General features: G+C 41.2%; 1 pseudogene across 1 annotated transcript in view; it reads right to left on the bottom strand.

Annotated features, from left to right (window-relative positions):
* Positions 1–1,024: 1,024 nt before the first annotated feature.
* LOC149114660 (uncharacterized) overlaps positions 1,025–14,505 on the bottom strand; it is a 72,021-nt pseudogene continuing 58,540 nt past the window's right edge. Inside the window, exon 2 of the transcript XR_016205862.1 lies at positions 1,025–7,908. The product of XR_016205862.1 is annotated as an uncharacterized LOC149114660 (transcript). The remainder of the gene's footprint in view (positions 7,909–14,505) is intronic.

Below are 14,505 nucleotides of genomic sequence, written 5' to 3'. Positions count from 1 at the left end.
CTTATGAGCTCAAGGGCGCGAAGGGGATTGAGTGATCAATGATCAAGTGCATAGAAAACGCGGACTGTATATTTGCAACCAGGGATTCTCCGCTGCTTCAAAGAACCTTTCTGACTATGTCACGCAATAACAACGATTTTTCGTATTTTTCAAATAAAGAAAAAATAACCACCTTCATAGATCAATTTATCATGCCCACATCAGTAAATAGGCGAAGTTTCATAACATTCTGTTGCAAATTTATGAAATATGGGATCCCAAACTTAATTGCCTCTTTATACCAAAAAGTGTATGCCAGAGGGCAACGCTAGCACCCTTTCATACATTTCTTTGTAAACATTCGCATTATTTCTTGAGTTTGCAACACATTCTTATACAACTTCATTTATTTACTAAACTGCATGATAAATCGAGTGGCGAGACTTATTTTCTTGTTTGAATTAAATTATAAACTCGGAAAAGCGTGACATCATGCGTTTCATCATGGGAACACCGAGTTTCCTGGACGTCACGGAAATTTTTCTCGTTGCGAGCTCGGCTCTCGGAGCTCGACTTGAGGGGAAATCTAGGTTAAGAGCTCGCGTCGTCGATACAGCTGAGGCCTCGTTCACACTACGTCGGATCCAGAAACTTAAAAACGCAGCTGTATTTCTACGGCTAGGCCCACCGTCCACACTGATCCATCACTAAAACGGAGCTTTTCGAAAACGTAACCGAAGGATTTTGAAACTGGCGCCTGCTTTGCGTTTCAGTGAGGACAGAAAACACTTTGCAAACATAGCCTTTTGAAAACGATGACGTCACGATGATCATGTGATTTGCCTGACCGAGCTTTCCTCAAACACAAATGCAAAATGTACCGGTGATTGTTGCGTTTTTAAATTTCTCTGGCGCAGTGTGAACGAAAAACATTTCATGCGTTTTCAGAGTGAAAACGCCGTTTTTGAAATTTCTCCGACGTAGTGTGCACGGGGACATGGTTTCTTTAGAACATAATATGAAAACAAAGAACAACTACGAAAGCTGTTTTCTTCAAGGTTTCTTTTTATAGTTTTTAAAAAATTAAACTGCTTTATAATACAGATAGGACTGATTCGTTAAAAACCCATGTTTTATCGGAGTATAAAACATAGAAAAAGCGTGTTTTAGTGTTTTGCGAGTGTAAAATCTATATCATAAAGCAAATGAAGAAGCCTAAGCCGTGTATTACGCTGTGATAAAAAACTCCGGACATTGTAGAAAACACTCGCCTGCGGCTCGAGTTTTCTACATTTCCCTCGTGTTCTCAAATGCCCGTCGTGTTTTATCACAGTGTAATACACGGCTCAGGCTTCTTTATTTGTTAAATAACATAAGCCTTGACTGATAAAACTATGAAAAATAGAAAGTACCATAAGAAACTTGAAAACATAGAATACTGTAAAAATCTAATTATATCTACTACTAATAACTAACGAAACTGAATTCGGGATTATAAAAATTTCAAAATGATTAAAAACTAGACTTTCGTGAATAATAAGACGCAGTTTTGCCGCGGTTTCGGTCTCTCTCTAAGTACCACTGTGACTCTACTGAAAGTAAAATACTCATTTACAAAAATGCAGTTACTTTACATCTAAGGAATTGATTTATTGACATGTATTTGGAACTAACTCCCATATCTTGTCATCTAAGACACATTCGTTTCTCAGGCGTTCTCAAATTTGCAACATGGACCGCTTTGAAGGCCCTGAGTCTTTTTCAATAGTGATACAGTAGAAAATGTTTAGAAATCTAATTTTCCTTGCATGGCAGATGACTTCATTTGCAATTTCGTGCGAGCGATGAAACAATGAAACTCAGGCGCATGCGTTTACCTACAACGTGTGAATGTTACGATTTATCAGCAACGTTTTAAAAGAGGATGTCATAATAAACAGGTTAAGGGGGAGTTATGCCTGAATTATTCGATTATACTTTGTGACTAAGTGTCACATAAGGCCTCTATTTTGAAATTAAAATGAAGTTAATGCAAAATTAAGTTAAAAAAAAAGGCAAAAAAAAAAAACAACAAAACAAAACAAAAAAAAAAACATCAGTTGATTATGCGAAAAGACAACGAGACAATTAGCGATGAAATGTGTGCAGATGTGTATTCAAGTCCAACTCCCCTAAAACCGACATCATAACCACTGCAAATGTACAATTTAAAAACTTAAATAATTGTCGCATTTATCTGGGTCCTTTATACAAAATTCAATACAGTCAAACCTGCCTCACAATCCCCAGATACGGACTACGGGCTATGGTGTCTGCCCTCAATATAGGGTTACGGTCACTGAATGCATCTAAAAAATCTTAACAACATGACTAATCAAACAAATTTACCATTTTAAAAACATGTAGCTAAGATAGGAACGTTAGCGGGCTGATAACTTGAAACCTTGAAGCTAACAAGAACCAGTGTATCAGTTCAAAGTATTGTGCAACATACATAACCAGTATGATGAACATGATTTTTTCGCGACATACTCTCCATCATCTGTTGAAGCTGAGTTAACTTACGGTGAACAGCTAATACATCACGATGTTCAGGACCGAGCTTTTTCACACGAATGGAAAGGGCACGTTGATGATACTCTTTTGCCTTCTCCAGGTCACCCAGGGTGTGGTGTACTTCCCCCAGGTTATGGTAGGACGTTGCGACATCTAGATGATCAGAACCAAGCTTTTCCAGACGAATGGCAATTGAACGTTCATGATACTCTTTTGCCTTCTCCAGGTCACCCAGGGTGTGGTGTACTTCCCCCAGGTTATTGTAGGACCTTCCGACATCTAGATGATCAGGACCAAGCTTTTCCAGACTAATGGCAAGTGCACGTTCATGATACTCTTTCGCCTTCTCCAGGTCACCCAGGGTGTGCTGTACTAAAGCCAGGTTATTGTAGGGCGTTGCGACATCTAGATGATCAGGACCAAGCTTTTCCAGTTTAATGGCAAGTGCACGTTCATGATACTCTTTTGCCTTCTCCAGGTCACCCAGGGTGCGGTGTACTTCCCCCAGGTTATTGTAGGACCTTCCGACATCTAGATGATCAGGACCAAGCTTTTCCAGTTTAATGGCAAGTGCACGTTCATGATACTTTTTTGCCTTCTCCAGGTCACCCAGGGTGCGGTGTACTTCCCCCAGGTTATTGTAGGACCTTCCGACATCTAGATGATCAGGACCAAGCTTTTCCAGACCAATGGCAAGTGCACGTTCATGATACTCTTTTGCCTTCTCCAGGTCACCCAGGGTGCGGTGTACTTCCCCCAGGTTATTGTAGGACCTTGCGACATCTAGATGATCAGAACCAAGCTTTTCCAGTTTAATGGCAAGTGCACGTTCATGATACTCTTTTGCCTTCTCCAGGTCACCCAGGGTGCGGTGTACTTCCCCCAGGTTATTGTAGGACCTTCCGACATCTAGATGATCAGGACCAAGCTTTTCCAGACCAATGGCAAGTGCACGTTCATGATACTCTTTTGCCTTCTCCAGGTCACCCAGGGTGCGGTGTACTTCCCCCAGGTTATTGTAGGACCTTGCGACATCTAGATGATCAGGACCAAGCTTTTCCAGTTTAATGGCAAGTGCACGTTCATGATACTCTTTTGCCTTCTCCAGGTCACCCAGGGTGCGGTGTACTTCCCCCAGGTTATTGTAGGACCTTGCGACATGTAGATGATCAGGACCAAGCTTTTCCAGACCAATGGCAAGTGCACGTTCATGATACTCTTTTGCCTTCTCCAGGTCACCCAGGGTGCGGTGTACTTCCCCCAGGTTATTGTAGGACCTTGCGACATCTAGATGATCAGAACCAAGCTTTTCCAGTTTAATGGCAAGTGCACGTTCATGATACTCTTTTGCCTTCTCCAGGTCACCCAGGGTGCGGTGTACTTCCCCCAGGTTATTGTAGGACCTTCCGACATCTAGATGATCAGGACCAAGCTTTTCCAGTTTAATGGCAAGTGCACGTTCATGATACTCTTTTGCCTTCTCCAGGTCACCCAGGGTGCGGTGTACTTCCCCCAGGTTATTGTAGGACCTTGCGACATCTAGATGATCAGAACCAAGCTTTTCCAGTTTAATGGCAAGTGCACGTTCATGATACTCTTTTGCCTTCTCCAGGTCACCCAGCGTGTGCTGTACTTCCCCCAGGTTATTGTAGGACCTTGCGACATCTAGATGATCAGGACCAAGCTTTTACAGACCAATGGCAAGTGCACGTTCATGATACTCTTTTGCCTTCTCCAGGTCACCCAGGGTGCGGTGTACTTCCCCCAGGTTATTGTAGGACCTTGCGACATCTAGATGATCAGGACCAAGCTTTTCCAGACCAATGGCAAGTGCACGTTCATGATACTCTTTTGCCTTCTCCAGGTCACCCAGGGTGCGGTGTACTTCCCCCAGGTTATTGTAGGACGTTGCGACATCTAGATGATCAGGACCAAGCTTTTCCAGACGAATGGCAAGTGCACGTTCATGATACTCTTTTGCCTTCTCCAGGTCACCCAGGGTGCGGTGTACTTCCCCCAGGTTATTGTAGGACCTTGCGACATGTAGATGATCAGGACCAAGCTTTTCCAGTTTAATGGCAAGTGCACGTTCATGATACTCTTTTGCCTTCTCCAGGTCACCCAGCGTGTGCTGTACTTCCCCCAGGTTATTGTAGGACCTTGCGACATGTAGATGATCAGGACCAAGCTTTTCCAGACGAATGGCAAGTGCACGTTCATGATACTCTTTTGCCTTCTCCGGGTCACCCAGGGTGCGGTGTACTTTCCCCAGGTTATTGTAGGACCTTGCGACATCTAGATGATCAGGACCAAGCTTTTCCAGTTTAATGGCAAGTGCACGTTCATGATACTCTTTTGCCTTCTCCAGGTCACCCAGGGTGCGGTGTACTTCCCCCAGGTTATTGTAGGACGTTGCGACATCTAGATGATCAGGACCAAGCTTTTCCAGACCAATGGCAAGTGCACGTTCATGATACTCTTTTGCCTTCTCCAGGTCACCCAGGGTGTGCTGTACTAAAGCCAGGTTATTGTAGGACGTTCCGACATGTAGATGATCAGGACCAAGCTTTTCCAGTTTAATGGCAAGTGCACGTTCATGATACTCTTTTGCCTTCTCCAGGTCACCCAGGGTGTGCTGTAGTAAAGCCAGGTTATTGTAGGACGTTGCGACATCTAGATGATCAGGACCAAGCATTTCCAGACTAATGGCAAGTGCACGTTCATGATACTCTTTTGCCTTCTCCAGGTCACCCAGCGTGTGCTGTACTTCCCCCAGGTTATTGTAGGACGTTGCGACATGTAGATGATCAGGACCAAGCTTTTCCAGACTAATGGCAAGTGCACGTTCATGATACTCTTTTGCCTTCTCCAGGTCACCCAGGGTGCGGTGTACTTCCCCCAGGTTATTGTAGGACCTTCCGACATCTAGATGATCAGGACCAAGCTTTTCCAGACCAATGGCAAGTGCACGTTCATGATACTCTTTTGCCTTCTCCAGGTCACCCAGGGTGCGGTGTACTTCCCCCAGGTTATTGTAGGACCTTGCGACATCTAGATGATCAGGACCAAGCTTTTCCAGTTTAATGGCAAGTGCACGTTCATGATACTCTTTTGCCTTCTCCAGGTCACCCAGGGTGCGGTGTACTTTCCCCAGGTTATTGTAGGACTTTGCGACATATTTGTGATTATATTCATCAACATGCTGAGCGAATCGTAGTACCAGGCTAAAGTACTTTATTGCTGCGTCGAATACATAATGAGTGAGGCACATTTTTCCAAGTTTTGTAAATGAAGACAGATAATTCTGAACATTTCTTTTACTGCTTTTGGGGTTTTGAGAAATATCTCGTTCACGAAACAAATGTTCAGTTTTTGAAATCAAGGTTCTTAAATGAGGGACAAGGTCCTTGCTGAATTTAAAAGAATCTCGGTCGAACCACCTTATCGATAGATCGTCTTCTACGAACTGGATGAATGATATAACGGCGACATCTACAGTTTGAAGTTGTTGAGTCTTTGGGAAGCCTCTAATCAAAGAATCTATGACATCACTCACTATCTGATGTACTCGAATGTAGGCACCACCTTCCTCATCCTCCCCAAATAATAGCAGCGAGCATCTTTGAATTGTCATAGCAATCATTTCTTTATCTTTAATTTCCTCATCAACATTGAGAATGTATCTGATCACGATGTCTAGACTTAATGGTGTTGTTGCACACACCGAGAGGAGACTGAACGTGTGATGTATCACTTTGTCGGACGTCATTGCCTTTTCAACAGCCAGTCTTGTTGCTTTGCTCATGGTGTTTGTATAGCTTGGATTAGTCGTAGCAAGGATTGTTTCAGTAGTACCTCGGTGGCCCTTGTTAAGCTTCTCCAGGTAGTCGTTCCAGCCAAAATATGACGTTACCTTGTTCTGCCGAACCTGTCTGACATAGGTGGCGGCGCTTGCCAAGGCAAGAGGCTGGTAGTCCAGTACTTGCGCAACTTCTTTTCCCTTCTCGCTGTCATCTATACCAGAAAGCTTTGTTAATAAACGACTGGCGTCGCGAGGCTTCATACCTTTGCTAACTGAGATGTGTTCGATGAAAGAATTCGTCAAAGGGATAGACGCAGTGTCCTGTGTTGTGATTAACAATTGGCCCCTTAACCACTGCTCATTTCCAGACTCCGGTAAATGAGCATGCACACGTGATATGCTAGTGACGTTGTCGACCACCAGTAGCCAGGACGTGTAAAGCTCGATTTTTGTGCTAATTAAGGTCTTCAGATTAGTGATCTTCTCTTCTGCCGTACGATCCTTGGAGTTAAGGGTGTTTGTAACTGCATATTCTGGGCACTTGAGTCGTCGAGCGAAAGAGACGTACGATTCCAGAAGGGTATCTAGGCTTTCAGCATTCAATGTCATTACAAATGAAGTAGTACACGGAATTTCTTTACCTTCGTCAAAGAATCGCTCGGCTACAAGGCCGGCCAGTTGAGATTTTCCACTTCCAGGATTCCCGGAGAGGTACAGAACACTTAATTTGTTTTCATTACTGCTTTTGAGCTGTTTGAGCTGTTGCATAATTTCAGCCACCTCAGAATCGCGACTTGCGACGTCGTGTGAAGGTTTAGGAGGAAGAATGCAAAAGGAGGAAATTTCTTTGAGTAACTGATCTTCAAGGACCTGTCGTTCTTCTTCTTTTTCTTGAAGTTTCTTTGCTTTTTCTTCAAGTGCGTATCCTTTTTCTTGTAATTCCTTTCCTTTTTCTTGAAGCTTCTTTTCCTTTTCTTGAAGTTCCTGTCTCAACTCATCAACCTTTCTCAAGACCCTTCTTAGCTCCTCTGTTGGAAAACTTCTTTGATTTCGGATGTCTTGAATTTGCAAGATGGAGAGACCAAGCCCTTGAAATGCAGCATCAACTTTACCAATGGCAATTTGAAAGTCTGGATCCGAGAGGTGACCTTTAGCCATGTGAGCAAACTCTTCATTCCTAAACTTTCTGAGACCGTCTACGTTTGATTTGACCACTGGATTGAGACGGTGGCCGACACAATCGGAGTAAAGAATGGCGTAAAAAAGCATGGTACAATCCCATTCTGCTCTGTCTCCGTTAATCATGGTAGCTAGGAGTTTGGCATTTTTTCTCTGGTTTCCTGGAGACTCCCCGTTTTTGAAGGCCATTCCATTTTTAGGCTCATCTTTCCATTCTCCAAACGTCGTCCTATAGCGATTATCCCATTCTTGCTTGAAAATTGATCGGAGACCCTCAGTTATTATATCAGTGACAACGTAACAAATCCTGTAGTAGTTCAATTGCTCTTCCGTGAATTCTATTGCAGCAGCGGCCATTTTTAGCTTGTATCACCTTTTGTTTGTCTTCAGCCCTTCGTAGGAAACAAAACTGTGTTATTAGCCAATTAGAACCTTTTTGTGAACGGTTGCTAGCTGAAGGTTTTAACTACTCTAATTTTTGCTTTTCCAGTTTTTCTTCGCTTTTGTTAATTGAGAAACAGCAATTGGTACAATATGCCGAGAAATTCTAACTTGGCGCCGAGGCATAGAAAACTAAAACTAAAGAACTAGTTTGTTCTAGGCTCGACCTCAGTGGATTTTTGTTGTTTTAGTCCCGTAAGTCTCTGTACCATGCAAGAGTAGCCATTCTAATATTCGTGAAGTTGGCAGTTCTCAGTCCTTGCGAGACTCAGCCATATAATAATATTCCTTAAGGGGGGACTTAACCTAAAATTCTGAAAGAAATTCGAAGTTTTTGTTTTTCACGGAACTCGTATCTTAAGGTATTGAAGTTTTATTTTGACAAGTACTGTTACTGTAAGTTTAAAGCTCTTTTTTTAAAAACGAGTTATTTTCGCCTTCGAGAAAAGACATCTTGAGAAGGATTTATTCAATTGAGCTAAAATTTTCAGGATTTGTTGTTCTGAGTACGTTCTGTGGGATAAGCATAGAACTTTTCCATCCAGTGCATTATTCTGTCGAAGTTATGTATATAAACGTATGCTAGATTTTCTGTATCAGATTTAACTTGTCATCATTTCACGTGTTTTTCACTTTTCAAAAATCTCTGTGCTTATCCCAGCAAGCTGTTTGTCTTCTTTTGTAAAATGTAAAAATTATTCCTTTTGACCAGTTCTTGTAGTAGTTATCTTTTTTCAAGTAAGCCCTGGCATTCCCAAGCAGGTGGCAGATTTAATCAGCCGGTGTCAGGTTACAATACAGTTACAGGGTACACAAATATTTTTTTCAGAATCTTTGCTCTTTGAGCTTTTTAAAAATGTATACTTTGCCATGGTTTGGAGTTAACTCTTAGCCACGAGAAAATTTTTGAAACATGGTGTGTTTTTAGGTTTTTAAGTCCCACCTTAATTAATTAAGAGCCAGCAGTCTTGGCCTGAGAAATAGTCATATGACGCAGTAGCCTCGATGTTGATATTTCGATTAAAGAAGTTCGTTTCTCGTACCGAAAGTTTACTAATGTGTAAGTGGCAGAATGTCTTGTAAATAGCTGTTTTGGTGGTCAGAGGACATCATTTAAGTCTGGCGATCGGTAAGTTGACATGCAGCATTCGAAGAACTGAATGTTTGCGGCAGTTGGCGATTCCAAGGGTGCTCTTAAGCGCCAACAGATCGAAACTTGGTTTGCGACTGTGTTAGGCCAAAACAGACCAAGTCTAAAAGCAGGTCACTTCAAGGGCACAAAAAAGGTATTTCGGGGAGTTACATGGCAAGCAGTAGGCACCGTGCCTACGAAAGTGTGAATGTTTTGAGCTGCTTTTAGACTTATAAAATGTGTTGATTTGGCGGGAAGGTGCATTCCGTGTCGCCACGGTATAGTTACCCATAAGGCATTGCAAGATGTATCTGACAACAATGGCTGCCGTACATATTGTACTGATCTAGCTGACAATAAAGGCTGTTGTTAGCCATGAACCAGAACAATTAAAGTCAAGAGTATAGCATATTTGAGGAAAGGCATAATGCCTTCAATTGCGCTGGCTAAAAGATTTCATCAGGATAGAGATTATCAACAAAAACAAAGCAAAATAGTTTCTAGACGAACTCAGCTGGCGCGGTAGATTTGGACGTAGCAAAATCCTTAACTTCGAGATTCCGTAGGATTTTCAGAGTTAAAAATAGCCGAAGAAGGGTTTTCTGCTGATGAAGAAGACATCGAAAAGACGAGAAAAACCGAACAAATTTTATGCCAAGGTAGACGAGTTTATAATTACAATTAACGCCACTGGACTATGGTAATTCTAGGACTTCAGAATGTGGACTGGACTTGGAAATCCAGATCATCACTTGTACTGCCTTATTTGGTTAACCCTTTCGATCTTTAAATGCGAGTTTCTAAGGTTCATTGGGCCAAACCAGTGACCACAAATCAGTTCAAGAGTTCAATTTCTTGTTCTGAATCATCTATCTGGGAGATAATTTTCCACAAATGTAGAGGAACTCTCACGATTGGTGGTTGAGGCCCCTCCAATATCCCCAGCAGAGAACGTGAATGTTTTCAAAAGCCCATTTTATCGAGAAAAAGAACTACTGCGCTAGATAATTTGGACAGAATAGCTTATATTTCAACATAGCAGGCGCACAAAAATTAGTTCCAGGGTCACATGACACCTTTTGTGGTTATGACGTCACAAAACACATTTTTATAAATAAGCTAGTTTGCAAAAGACCTTTAACGCCAATTTGATGTTGACATGTTTAGGCAACACTATTGTTGACGACATGACACAAATTTCCCTAATCCATTTTTAATAGACTTTATGAACACATTAACATTGTCACGTGACCTATTTCCTCTCATTGGACAGATTTTATGCGAAACGCGCAGAATTCAAAACACGTTGCAAGAAGATTGTGCAATCGCAAGTTGGAAAATTCATAGTTTTACTTATTATCACTTGTTTTTTACGCTCAAACTGGGCACAAAAATTTTAGTTAATAACTAGTCACGTGACCTACCAATAGAGCAAAAACTTTATTGATATTGCTCAGCAATGTCAAAGCATTAAGGGTACAACTTTTTAGTTTAAGTGATAAAATATTTATCACTTTATTAGTGAAATAAACATTTGTCACCCTGTTCTGGCACTCAGCGTCTTTTGCCTGTTTTTCTTGCTAATGTGTTCATAAAAAAATTGTATTGTTTTCTTCTCCAAGTGAAGAAACAAGTATTTGGCTCCCTTAAGTGACGTGACTAACCTTTAGTGCCTTTCTCGTACTTAACACAAACACTTTTCATTGCTAATTAGTGAAATAAACGTCCAGTCCTTCCCTCAACTGATGTACTAGACCTAACTCTAACCCTAACCCTAACCCTAACCCTAACCCTAACCCTAATCCCAACCCTAACCCCAACCCTAACCCTAACCCTAAACTCGAACCCTAACCCTAAACGTTAGGGTTAGGTTTAGGTCTACCCTAATGCATAGCTTAGTGTTAGGCTTAGGGAATAATAATCCTAGCGTTACCCTTGCCCTAAGTTTGACTCTCAAAACTAGCCCCAAAACTAAAATGTAGTATTAAATCTCCTCCGTTTACGTTTTGAAGACACCTTTTGCATTAAAATTAGAAAAGTGCGTTGTATTGTATGTTTTATATACCTCAAAAGGTGATAGAGGATCTTTGCCATCAATAATCCCAGAAAAAGAGCTAAATTTCATTTCGTTATGCTTTTTTTTTTGAAATATTGTGGAATTTTATATTTATCATGCAATAACTAAGTGGGGGCGGGGGGGCAGTATGGAAATCACGCGATAGATTACATGAGAGCTTTGTTTTACTTAAAGATGTATGGTAAATTTGTTGTGGGAAATTTCTCTGCCATTTGTTCTGTTAGAGACTACTGACCTATTGGCCTTATAAACGCTGTAAGTCCCGCCTTAACCCATTCCTAGCATTAATGTAAAGTCTGTAAACTACATGCAAGAGTAGCCAATCACATTCGTAAAGTTGCTAGGTCTCCCTCCTTGCGAGACACAGCCATATCTCATATAAAATATTCCTTATTTTAATGTAAAGTCTGTAAACTACATGTAAGAGTAGCCAATCACATTCATAAAGTTGCTAGCTATAGGTCTCAGTCCTTGCGAGACACAGCCATATCTCATGTAAAATATTCCTTATTTTAATGTAAAGTCTGTAAACTACATGTAAGAGTAGCCAATCACATTCGTAAAGTTGCTAGGTCTCAGTCCTTACGAGACACGGCCATATCTCATGTAAAATATTCCTTATTTCAATGTAAAGTCTGTAAACTACATGTAAGAGTAGACAATCACATTCGTAAAGTTGCTAGGTCTCAGTCCTTACGAGACACAGCCATATCTCATATAAAATATTCCTTATTTTAATGTAAAGTCTGTAAACTACATGTAAGAGTAGCCAATCACATTCGTGAAGTTGAGAGGTCCCATGCCAGTCCTTGCGAGACAGAGCCATACAGTAATATTCCTTAATGTTAAGTCTGTAAACTACGGAAATACAGTCAAACTCGTATTAAGCGGACACCCTCCATTAGGCGGAGAGCAGTGCAGGTCCCATTTTTTTCCTTTTCCCACATCCATTGTAAAAAATACCTGCATTCAACGCAAACCTCTATTAAGAGGACGCTGACAGCTTAAACTTGACAATTATGGTCATTTCTATTGTTAGAAACCTGTATCAAACTAGCTTGTGCACAAGTTCCGGCTGGGAGAGCCAAAAAGGAACTGAATGAGAGTGAAGTGGCCGAGGGCAGAACGGGGAGTCAGAGCCTGTAGACGAAGATTGTATGCTGCCGTTCCAAGGCACCCGCTACCCGCAACGTGTTTACTGTTTTCCCTCTTTTAGCATCATCAGCCCTTGTCGCATCGTGGGACACATAAGGCCTTGCTCTTTTAGCACGACAAGTAAACGACTTATTACGTATTTACAAAAGTCGACAATGGGGATCGACCCGCTCCATTTTACTCCATTTACAAAAAGCTTGAGAAAACTGCGTATTTTCCCTCGAACTGTAATTTTCTTGTACGATCTATTCACATTCATATGCATCAACGCGGAGATTACGACATGCTGCTGACAGATTAATGACAGGTTAATTACAAGGGGGCTGAACAGTGGCTTCAATACTGGAACCTCCCCTTACGGACAACTCTCTAATACGGACACCTGCGCTCTAATACGGAGAGTACCTACAAAATTCTCATAAATTTCCTCTAAAAAAACCCTCCATAACACGGACCCTCTCTAAAACGGATAACGGACATTAAATCTTGGCCCTAGGGATCAAATTCATACAAGTTTAACCTCTTTATGACGGAGACTCCGCCTTACATACGGCTGGTGCGCGCGCACGAAATTTAAATTGACCAATCAGGATTGTATGTATGTTAACAGGAAAGGCATTGAAATCAGGCAACTTTTCTCGCTGGAGATGGCATTAAATATTCACAAATTGCGTGATCTCAGTCACAAGATTGGTACTACACTACAACTCGTATTTATCAGCAGAAAATTGGAACAAGACCTCAAGCCCAGAGAAATCAAGCCTCCAATCGTAAATCAACAATGCCTTGTTTACTCTTTTACATGTGATCGTATGATTCAGATTATGTCGGTTTTACAGCTCGACACCTCCACCAACGTATTGTTGAACATAAAACCTCTGCGATCGGTAAACACTTTTCGACAGCCCATGGGGATAAAAGCCTCCTCAAAGAAAGCCAATTCCGCATTCTAAAAAAGTGCCAAGGAAAATTTGATTGTCTTGTCTACGTGATGCTTTTCATCAAGGAGCGCAATCCTAGTCTCAAGTCGCAGATTGATTCCATTCGCGCAAAACTCTTTGTTTGAAAGAACATTCCATCACCTATTGTATTTTTAGTATTTAAACATTTATCATTTACTCTTTGACTTGATAATGACGTTAGCCAAACGTCGAAACGTCGTCAACAGACTTTTAATTAATATGCTTTTACGAAATGTTTTGTCGCAATTTTTTTATCGTTAAATGTTTTAAAAAGCCGCTTCTTTTTCGAATATAGATACTGTTGCTATAAACTTAAAACGCTTTACCTCATATACTTGTCATTGTTTACGGAAATAGGGACACTAGCAAGGGTCCCGAGAGTGTCCGGCCAAATACAAGTTTGACTGTACTGATATCGAAGTATGGAACAAAAATACATTTAGCTAAGTTATATGAGTTTCAGTTCGACATGCATCAACATCTAATTTCTCCTTGAATTGTCTTAAAAAGGTGGTCATCCATGTCGTGAGAATACAGGAGTTAGTCGGGCGAAAAGAAATTTTCGGGAAATAAAGCTTAGAAATGAAATGAGATTCCAAACAAGAAGATCTTGTTACCCCGTGCCATCGGATGATTTATACTTGTATTTTGTTTGCACCCAGTTTGGCAGTTTCGTATTTGTACAAACGTAGATAGAACTGTTGTCTGCTGGAAACCGGTCTAGCTTCAAATAGGCTAGCAAATAGTCAAGCCTTGTCAACTTTGGCTCCCTTAGGAGCACGTAGCGTGACATCAGCCAACAAGAGCGAGTGGAATAATTATATTAAAAATAAAACAATAAAACGCCCCCAAAAATTTCGCATACGCTAACCGTATTTCTAGAGCATGGTATAATTGTTGAATATTTCATGATGACCAAGCCAATGAAAACTCTTGAATAACATTATCCAATGCTCCAGCCTTTGATAAAAACAGTTACTCGAATAAGTCTGCAACAAGGACTCAACTGCAGCAAGAGAAAATGAGGTGCATAATCTCTTGACTGCGGAGATTTCTTCACTTAAGGGCGAGTGTTTTCGGAAAACGGAAACAGTTATCGATAGAATTTAATTGGATATCGGATTTTTCGCTATAAAGGCTGGTTTTTACCAGCGTCGGAGTCGTAGTTGGAGTGGTAATCAGAAGCGTAGAGCGATATGATCTAGTGAAAATCAAACCAACA

Source organism: Orbicella faveolata, unplaced genomic scaffold, assembly GCF_042242905.1.
Source record: "Orbicella faveolata isolate gen_17 unplaced genomic scaffold, um_ofav_v1 contig_13, whole genome shotgun sequence".
Classification (NCBI taxonomy): Eukaryota; Metazoa; Cnidaria; class Anthozoa; order Scleractinia; family Merulinidae; genus Orbicella; species Orbicella faveolata.
The sequence above is the reverse complement of the archived record's forward strand: the minus strand, read 5'-3'. Positions and strand labels throughout refer to the sequence as shown.